Genomic DNA, 10,470 nt, shown 5'->3' with positions numbered 1-10,470 from the left:
GCCCAAGAAGGCACTGGAGAGGACTTCAGGCCAGTCACATCACCAGCCCAGCCCTCGTGGACACTGTCAGAGACCACAGCCATGCATACAGCAGCCAGTCACAGTGAGTTTTGGGGGCAGAGGCAGGAGCACCAGGCCCAACGCTGCTGACCTCATGAGTCCCCTGGGGCCCAGCCCTCTCCCTAACTCTCTCTCCTTGGCTTCATTCCCACATCACATCAGTTATTTTCTGTGCTGCGGTGACAGGTGACCCAACAGACACAGCTCAAATGAGGAACTATTCATTTGAGCTTGCGGTCTCAGAGGCACTTCAGTCTGCCATGGCTGAGAAGGCGCAGCTGTGCTCGCCGCGGTAGTGGCCAAGACTCACATCTCAGGACATTAAGAAACAGTAAGAGCTAGATGGAAACTAGAGCCATCACCACAGCCCAAGACGTAGCTTGGTACCTTTGGACCACGACTGCGGTGGCCTTTGAAAGCCCGCACAGTTACACCTGAGCAAGCAACCCTAGAAGGCTCTCTACAAACAGGACATCCCTGGTGCCCTCTGTTTCCAGGAATTCTGTGTGGAGAGTCTTTCATGTGCTGTTTGCAATTTTTCTCCCAAGCCCGTTGATGGGTGAGACCTCAAGGCCCTTTCTTATTGTTCAGGTGATGCTCGGGGCTTTTTTCTTTTTTTGTTTTTTTTTTTTTTTTTTTTTTTTTGTTTTGTTTTTCGAGACAGGGTTTCTCTGTGGCTTTGGAGCCTGTCCTGGAACTAGCTCTGTAGACCAGGCTGGTCTCGAACTCACAGAGATCCGCCTACCTCTGCCTCCCGAGTGCTGGGATTAAAGGCGTGCGCCACCACCGCCCGGCAATGTTGATTTTTTTATCTTTGATGACGTTCGTGTGCATGTAGGTTGATGTATGCATGAGAAGAAGCCAGTGGCACCGGACCCCACTGCAGCTGCAGCTCCAGGCAATTGTGAGCTACCCAACACGGGGCTTCTGTATGGTGCTGAACTCTCTTAATAGCCCACGCTGTAAACACGCTTCCAACTATGTTTTCCACATTCTTTGCTCTGGATCTCATGGTAAATCTCACTAACAGCAATCCCAACCCTGCCCCAGCCTGGGTGCTATGCGGCCGTGCAGTTTGATCGACCGGATAAATTAGATTTTTACTTTTGAATCCAGCCTTGCTCCAATGTTTAGATTACAGGCAGATTCTTTGTCAGAATGTCACATGAATAGCTTCTGGTTCCGTTTCCAGTGGTGTCTGTGCTCCCATCTGAAGGCTGTAAACACAGTGTGCACGTCTGTCGGCGTGCTGGTCTTGAGAACACCACTGAATTTGCACAATAAGCTCTACTTACGGTATCCATGAGCTTCTGTAGCCTGCACACCTGCTCTTTTTTTTTTTTTTTTTTTTTTTTTTGGTTTTTCGCACCTGCTCTTAAACAGTCCTCCCGACAATCACTTCCGAAAGCGTAAGTACCACGTATTTGGGGTTCTTACAGTGACCGTCCCACTCCTGATACGATTCTCTCCATCAGGAACTTCCCATGTCATTGTGGCAGAAACGAAAGAAGGAAGCTGTGTCTGGGTTTACTGGGTCAGAGATGATTTAGTTCCTCATGGCAGAAAAAGCATGGTAGCCCTCAGAGCACAAAGAGCATACAGTAGAGACCCCCATACCGGGATGAACCAGGAAGCAGAAAGTACCAGGCGGACTACACCCTGAAAATCTTCATGACTACTTCCACCAGCCAGCTCCTGCCTCATAAAAGCTTCATGGTCTTCAAAATTTTAACACAAGCTGGAGACAAAGCATTGAGATCATGAGCTTATACGGGGCCTTCCAGATTTAAACAGATAGGTGTTGTTCTTTTTTAAAAATGCTCCAAGATCCCCGTGGCAGTAGGCAGCAGAAATGCTGTAGGTCCCAAATGGTGGTAGCGGGCCATGTGGTGGCAGGCAGCGGGCCCTGGGAGCAGCCAGTCCCAGGCAGAAATGGCTGCCAGTCCCAGAGCGGAGGCCCAAGTGGTGGTGCTGGCGGCAGGCCATGTTGCAGCAGATAGCGGGCCCTGGGAGCAGCCAGTCCCAGGCAGAGACAGCTGCTGGTCCCAGAGCAGTGGTGGCAGGCCATGTGGCAGCAGGCAGTGGGCCCCAGGCAGAGTAGGCTGCTGGTCCCAGAGCAGTGGTGGCAGGCCATGTGGCAGCAGGCAGTGGGCCCCAGGCAGAGTAGGCTGCTGGTCCCTGAGCAATGGCTGGTTCCAGGCAGGGAGATACATGGCGGGCGGGCAGAAGACAGAAACATGGATAGACACGACATGCAGGGTGAGGTTGAATGTTTATTCAGGGGGTTATGGAGGAGGAAGGTTGAAGGGGGGGACAGAGAGAGGGAGAGAGAGAGGGAGAGAGAGAGAGAGAGAGAGAGAAGAGGAGAAAGAGACAGAGAAGGGGGGAAGAGAGAAGTGGGGAGAGAGGCAGAAGCAAAGCTGCCTCTCCGAGAGGAAGATGGAAAAGAGAGCGAGCTCAGGCTCAGGCTGGAAGCTGAAGATCAGCTTGCCTCAGTGGATGGGGAGGGGAATGGGTGTGGCTTGTCTCTTAAAGGGACCAAAACCATAACAATAGGTGTGCTGATCAAGGAGACATTTGCCGGTAACTCTTATCAGACCGCTAAAAATGTCTACACCTGTAACTCTGAGAACGCGGCTGGCGCACACTGTGTGACCCCCACGGTGAGAAGACACGGAGTGGCATCTGTGGTGCCCGCTCTCAGTGACCACTGATTGTGTGCTAGAGTTTACCATGGACCGTCCCCCAAAGGCCTGTGAGTTAAAGGCTTCTTCACAGAATACGGGACTATTGGGAAGTGCTGGAACACTCAGGAGGTAGGTCTTCACAGAAGGTCCTTAGATCTCCAGGGCTGTGTCTCCAAAGGAATTTAGAAATCTCAACCCCTTCCTCTTTGCTGCCAGGCCATGAGATAAGTAGTGGCCTCAGACAGAGAATTTCCTCAGTCTCAGATGAGGACATCTGATCCCTGTGCCTCTCCTACTTTCACTCCCTTTTGGTCTATTCTCCAAGCCTCACTGTGTATCCCCAGTTGGCCTCAGACATGCATCAGCCTCCAGGGCACTATCATTCTTGGCTAGCCTTTCTCTTCCCCACTTTGAAATATTTATTTCTATTATTTTAATTACACGTATGTGGGGAGGGGTATGTGTGCATGAACATAAGTTCCCGCAGAGGTCAGAGGTGTGAGAGCCCCTGTAGCTGGGGTTAAAGGCAGTTATGAGCCACCTGATGTGGGTGGGTGCTGGGGATTGAACTCAGGACCTCAGGAAGAGCAGGATGCAATCTGAACCACTTAACCTCCAGCTCCAGTTTCTCCCTTTGTTAAGGACAGGATTTCATGGATTCAAATCAGCCTCAAAGCTGCTGTAGAACTAAGGATGATCTCAAACGTTCGATTCTCCTGCCTCTATTTCCCAGTGCTTTTTCACAGGTGTACACCAGCAGGTCTGGTTTTATCCTGTAATGGTGACCACACCCAGGTTTTGTGATACTAAGCACTCCACCAACTCAGCCACATTCCCACCTTTCTTCTTTATAAGCTAATTGTCTCAGGTATTTTGTTTTAGTTAATATTGTAGCTCACTATATATTGGGCACTATTTAAAGGGCTTTGTGCTTGTTCTCTCATTTGGTTAATAATAACTGTAGGCAGAGTTTTCTTATTATACAGGCATTCTCAAATAATCACTCAGAGTCTTAGTAGTAATTGTAAATGCCTGGCCAATAGCTCAGGCTTATTACTAACTCACTCTTACATTTTTTTTTTAAATATTTATTTATTTATTAGGTATACAGTATTCTTTCTGTGTGTATGCCTGCAGGCCAGAAGAGGGCACCAGATCTCATTACAGATGGTTGTGAGCCACCATGTGGTTGCTGGGAATTGAACTCAAGACCTTTGGAAGAGCAGGCAATGCCCTTAACCTCTGAGCCATCTCTCAGCCCCTCACTCTTACATTTTAAGTTAACCCATATTCCTTATTTATACTCTGCTCTCTCTGCATCTGGCTGGTGACTCCAGACTCTGCCCTCCTTCTTCCCAGAATTCTCCTAGTCTGACTCCCCTGCCCAATTTCTTCCTGCCCAGCTAATGGCCAGTCAGCTTGTTTATTAAACCTATCACAGCAACACGTATTCACACAGTGTAAAGGAATATTCCACAGCAAATAACCCCAAGGATAAGAGTTCCAATATAATGCTAAATTCATTATATTCCCCTGCTGTTACCCAGAGGGATTCAGCAACTTTCCAAGATCAGCTGGGTAAAGTGGGGTACAAACCAGGGTGCTTTGACTCAGCTGATCCCCCTTTTTACAAATACTTTATCAACTGTATGCATGTGTACCTGAGTCTGTATGTGCGATCCATGCATACAGGAACTCTCAGAGGTGAGAAGAGATGTGTCAGATCCTCTGGAATCAGAGTTCTAGATGGATGTGAGCTGTCACGTAGATGCTGGAAACCAAACCAGGTCCTTGTTGAGGATGATAAGAGATCCTAGCCACTGAGCCATCTCTCCAGGCCCTCAGCTAATGTTCTTAACTAATAAACTGCCTAGTCTGCCTGCCCCCAAGTACTGCGCAAACCATGAGTTCTGGGAATGGGCTGACAGAGGTATCAATCACTAGCCACAGAAGGAAAGGGTGCAGACTGCTTTCTGACAGCATCGCTGATTAAAACGGAGACGTCTCGCATGGTCTGTGTCTCCCCCGCTCACACAGCTGAAATGATGAAGGCAACTTGTGTCTGCTTAGACGTCTCAACCTTCCACCCCGCAGCCGCCACATCTGCCTTGACAACACATTGGGGATTACCGTGACCCCAACCATGGACCAGCAGTGTTAACCAGAAGGAGTAAAGTTTATACAGACTAAACAAAGATAACTGAAAATGTATAAAATCAAAATTAACCATCACGTTGTGTCTGAAATAACCACGGTATTCCACCTCGGCAGATGTTTCAAGGCTATGCTGACCCTCATCTAACATTGATGGAATTGTGGTTTCTATGGGTTCAGCCTTTAAAAACGCTGTACTCCGGAGCTTCAGCACCAAGAGACCAAGGCATTAGCTCACGCTAGGTCACCCTGGCCAAAATGAAAGGATTCTTAGACTCTTAATTGGCTTAACTCCTGTGGCAGTCTATGTCTTTCATGTAAGTTATTTCATTTTTTGGAGCCCCAGGAAGATTACCCCTATACACATGACTCAGCCTCACTCTGGACTGCTCTAGGAAATAGAGAGGATTTAGGGGAGTCACCCCCCTGGAGATGTTCCAGGGCTCTGTGCCCTTCCACCGAGCCTAGAAAGGTTTGTAATGACTGCTGTGTGGCCCAGGCACCAAATGGCTAGAGTCCTTCTGGCCCTGCACACTGAACTCAGTTTTGTTTAAGAGGATGGGCCTCTAAAGAGGGCCTTCTTCTGGACAAGAGGGACCGTCTCTTTAGGATTAGGAGCAGAAACACTGTGAGAGTGCTTCGTAAGGTTTGAGAAGAAACACGTGACCAGGAGCCATCCCTTGTTCTCCTGAGCTAAACAGAGAGGCCAAAAGCAGAGGGCCTGGCTCCCCGATCATGTCTCTCATGAGAGATCCGGTTTTGGTTTTAGTCAAGTTGAATGGTCAGCCAACTGTGCGAGCTCTGCTTACAGGGTTATTTTGTTGATTAGTTACTTACTGCGTCTCTGTCTTGTTTTGTCCCCTCCCTGCTGTCTTTTCTGGAAAGAGGAGGGCTGGTCTGCACCCCACGCTCACTCTGACTCAGAGACTGGAAGCTAACCTAGGGCATGCACCTCATCCTTCACAGAGTCATCTGCTCCAACCTGGGGTGTGCAGCTCACCACTTAGCATGCCCTCTGCAGCCCCGGTCCCCTGCTTTATATGAGCGGTGTGAATTCCAGTAAACTGTCCTCTGATGCCGCCTGTCCTCTGTTTTGTCTTTTCATCCACGAACTCCCGACCTGCCTCTCCCCATTCCTGCCCCGGCTCCATGTGTCTTTCTCTCCTCACTTGGTCCTTTCTTTCCAATCATTTCTTTCTCTGCTTCTCTCCAGCTCTCCACCCCACAGAGTTTTGTCTCTACCCCCTCACTCCTGCTGCTCAGCTCCTGCTCAGGGTCTCAGCCCCCCTTTTCTCAAAGGGCTTCTGGAGCCCGATGAGAGCAAGCCAGAAAATCTTGCTGACTGAGACCTGCAAGATAAGGCCCCGAATGGGACAGGACAGTGTGGGGGGCACAGGGTGACTTATGACTACAGGAGCTAAAATGTAGCCCTCCTCTGCACACACACACACACACACACACACACAATGCTTCCTTACCTTCACTGAGACCCCAAGCATCCTAGTACCCTTGTCAGCCAGTGAGTCCAGGATGCCACCTCAGAGGGGCCACAGGATACAAGGCCCTTAGCTGTGTGACCCTGAGGGAGACTGAGATGGAAGACCTCCCCATTCCTAATGCCCGCTGTTTCTTTCAGATCTCCAAACACACTTCACCTGAGATAGGGCATTCTTTCTGCTTTCTGTTCTTAAGACTCCCTTTTCTTAAGCCTGTGATCTACCTTTATTTCTGCCTAACAAGTCTGGATAGTCTTGCTTTGATTCCTGTCTTTCCTGGGGACATGTGGAATAGGAGTCCAAATGCTGCCCTCCCCCCAAGCATGCTGTCCGTCCGTCTTGACCTCTCCTCATCTTGACCAGGTCTGGAAGTGAGTTTGTGGGAAGGACAAATCACTCCAGCACATGGCTCTGGCAGGCCTTGCCCTTCTCCCTCTGCCTTGCTGGAAAGCAGTGGGTTACATTCCTGCAGCTAGCCCCACGCTCTCTTCCCTTCCATGGCCAATCCATCCTCCTGAGGCTGACTACCAAGGTCCAACTATCAAACTACTGAAATCCAGCAATCAAAAGCACTGGTTAGCTCACTTAATTAACATATCCAATTAAAATTAAACACCACATTTTAACATGGGGTTCTCCTTGTACCTTTATAAACAGCCATTTTCCTATTGGCTCCATCTGTCTCCTCTCTATGCAGAGGGAATCTAATCCTTTGTCCCTCTGGAACAAATACCCCTGTCCCCTTTCCTTGGGTCCCTTCCCTTTTCCCTCTTCCTCTATCTCCTACCTTTGTCTCTTATCCCTGTCTTCTGTCCCTCTGGGGCAAATAAATCTTCTTTGTGCTGAGCACTTGGCCCTGGGAGTCCTAAGCTGACTCGTTTCCTTTCAGCCAGGATCTGTGGACAAGCACAGGTCAAGAGTGCAAGGAACCCAGGAGCTGCCCAGATCTGCGGCTGGAATTTACTGAGAGTGCCCTTCCCACTAGGGGTCTCAGTTTCTTTCCCTAGAAGCAAACACTGACATCGCTAGACTTCTGTGCAAAGGCTGATCCTGAAGAAGGCTCTCTGGCCGGGTTCAGATGTCTCCAGGCTCTGCCCTTCCGGCCCAGAGAACAGATCTGTTGGGAGCTGAAGTGACCGGCAGTGACTCAGAAACCACGAACTGATGGGCTCTTGCCTTTCTCCTCTACTGCTAAACCACAGAATGGGCTGTGATTGCTCTCAAGGAGGATCCCCGTACTCCAAAGAACATTCTGCCCTGCACAGCTGAAACCAAAGGGTCACCACTCACAGAACAGAGCCTCGAGGTCCTGAGGATGTACCTGGTGCCAAATGAGACTCCTTCCAGAAATGCTCTCTGTGGAAATATCCTTCAGGGCATTCGTAATAGCAACAGTAATGACGTCCATTTACTCAGTGTCCTTCATAAGCCACTGTCACTCTGCCCTAACTGGAGGTTCAGCAACCAAAAATCCAACCAATTGCTGGTCAAATATTCGGGGAGCTGGAGGTTGCATCTATACTAAACATGTAGGGACTGCTTTCTTTGTCATTGTGTCCCCCAAATAATCATTGATATATGTTTTGTTTTGTCTTGCTAAGTTTGACTCTCATGTAGCTCAGGCTGGCTTTGAAATCGCTGTGTAGCTGAGGATAGGCTGTCTGATCAGAAATTCCTGATCTTGCTGCCTCTGGCTCCAAAGTGCTGGGATTACAGATATGCCGCTAGGGTACCCGACTAGTGTTACATTGTTGCTAGGATGCCCCATTGTTACATTGTTGCTAGGATGCCCCATTGTTACATTGTTGCTAGGATGCCCAGCTATTGTTAACATTGTTAACAACTATTTACACAACATTTACAATGTATTCAGTGCCTGGCAGATGGGCTGGGGAGATGGCAAAGTGGGCTCAGAGTGCGCAATCATAGGAATTGGAATTAAAATCTCCACCACAGAGCCACATCCTGTAAGCTAGCATCAGTGAATCAGAGTCACGTAGATCCTGGAAGCTCCCTGGCAAGGTAGCCTAGACAAAAGAGCAAGCTACCCCCTCAGTGAGAGACCCTGTCTCAAGGTAACAAGGGAAGAGTGATAGGAGGGGCCTGAGGACCAGAGAGATGGGAAAACATGAGGGTGTGTTCAAGGATCGTGCTGGAGACCCCTTCTTTGCCACTGTCACCCTCCTCCAGGAAGCCACTCTGAACGTGCCTGTCTCCTCCCACAGATCCACACAGTCTGTCTTTTTCAGGAAAGTCTTGGGACTTTTCTCTTCCTGCACTGAAGGGATTTATTCTCCATTCCCTCCCCTGGAAGGTGAGTTGTTGTTATGATTAGTGTAGAGGAAATAGCTAGCACTAAACACACTCATGAGGCTGATTAATGAGTTCAAAATGCAATTTATTAACTTACACTGAGAAATGAAAGCCTCCAGCAGCCGGGAATTCTGAAGCTGGCTGGTCAGCGCAATCTCTTTCAGGAAGGGCAGACTTTTGGGAGAGAAAATCAATACTAGAAGATTCTTTATTCAGTACAAAGTCAGTAAAGGAGCTGATGGATTGACACACAGGTGGAGCCTGACACGCCTCCAAAGCCTCCTGCCTGCCAAGGACCAAGAATATCTAAGTCAGAGTGTCCTGGCATCATCTCTGGACAGCTCTGGATTTTTCTGGATCCTATGGAGAACCTACCTTTAGGACGTTTTCATCATTGTTCCAGCCGGATCACTCCAGTTCTTGTTTGTTTAGGTTCATTTCTGCAGTTTAACAAAACTGAACAGTAAGTTCCAGTCCACAGAAGAAGAGGAGGAGGAAGAGGACAGGCAACTGCCCTCTATATCAGTCCTGCTCCTTTCTCTGGAGTGTGTGCATCCCCGTTATGTTCTAGTCCCACATTTCCTCGGGATGGGGGATCACGGATGGAAAACATGGTGCCAGAAGCCAAATTATCCAGGTTTGAATCCTGGGTCTGCATGGACATGCTGTGGACACATTATCGATGGCAGTTTCCCCTTCTCTAAGTCGAGGGTCACAGGAGCACCTACCCCAATGTGAATCAAGAGAATTCGATGGCTGAGTACACGTGAGGTGCTTAGAGCCATGTCTGGCATCTGGGAAGCAATCGATACTTGTTAGTGATGATGAATAATTCATTTCATAGATGAGAAAGCTGAAGCCCAGAGAGATAGTCAACCGAGATCATACGGCCAATGAGGGGTGAAGGTATAATTCCGCACTGCAGAGCTTGCTCCAGCTACCAAAGTCTCTCCTCAGACACCCTCCTACTTTTTGTATTAATGCATACTAACTGTACATACGATAGAGACTGAGTGTGAAATTCCACACATGCTCACACATGCAGGGGTCATTTCCACTTCCTCTGCCCCTCCTGCAGCATCCGTCCCAGTCTCTAGGAACCGTTTGTCTGCTCTCAGAATGACTTTCTTCCCATCCCTGAGAGAGAACACTCTGTCCTTGGTTTTCTCTGCTTGGATTATCTTCCTTGGCATGATGGCCACCAGCTCCAATGCAGCTTCACTGCAACTGACGACCCTGCTTTGTGAAGATTAGGTGTCTTGTCCTTGAACTTCAGAACGCTAAAGGAGAGGTCATTTTAAAGATGCAAATACCCACCTACCTACCAGAATGGGTACAGATCTGAAAGAATGAAATGTTAGGGTCCCTTGGTAAGTGTCTGGGAGTTTCCAGCGGTGTTAAATAAACACCCACTGGATCAGTCAGGTTTAACCCAGGAACGAGATCTCTGTCTCTCTCTGTCTCTCTGTCTCTCTCTCTGTCTCTCTCTCTCTCTCTCTCCCCCCATCCTCCCCCCCCCCCGTGTGTTCTCTAGAGGAAGAGAACTGATAATAATATGACTCTATCTCTATATAAAGGGGCTTTATGAGAATGACTTGCAGGCTGTGTTCCAGCTAGTCCAACAATGGCTACTTAGTAATAGAATGTCCAAGAATCCAGCAGTTGTTCCTTCCACATGGCCTGATGTCTCAGCCGGCTGGAATGAAGAAATAGGCTCCAATGCCAGAGAAGGAATGGACTTCCCAGAAAGAATGAGGACA

The sequence above is a fragment of the Microtus oregoni genome, unplaced genomic scaffold (genome assembly GCF_018167655.1).
Source record: "Microtus oregoni isolate MIOR12 unplaced genomic scaffold, Mior012 000060F_ref0000265, whole genome shotgun sequence".
NCBI lineage: Eukaryota > Metazoa > Chordata > Mammalia > Rodentia > Cricetidae > Microtus > Microtus oregoni.
Note: the sequence above shows the minus strand (reverse complement) of the source record.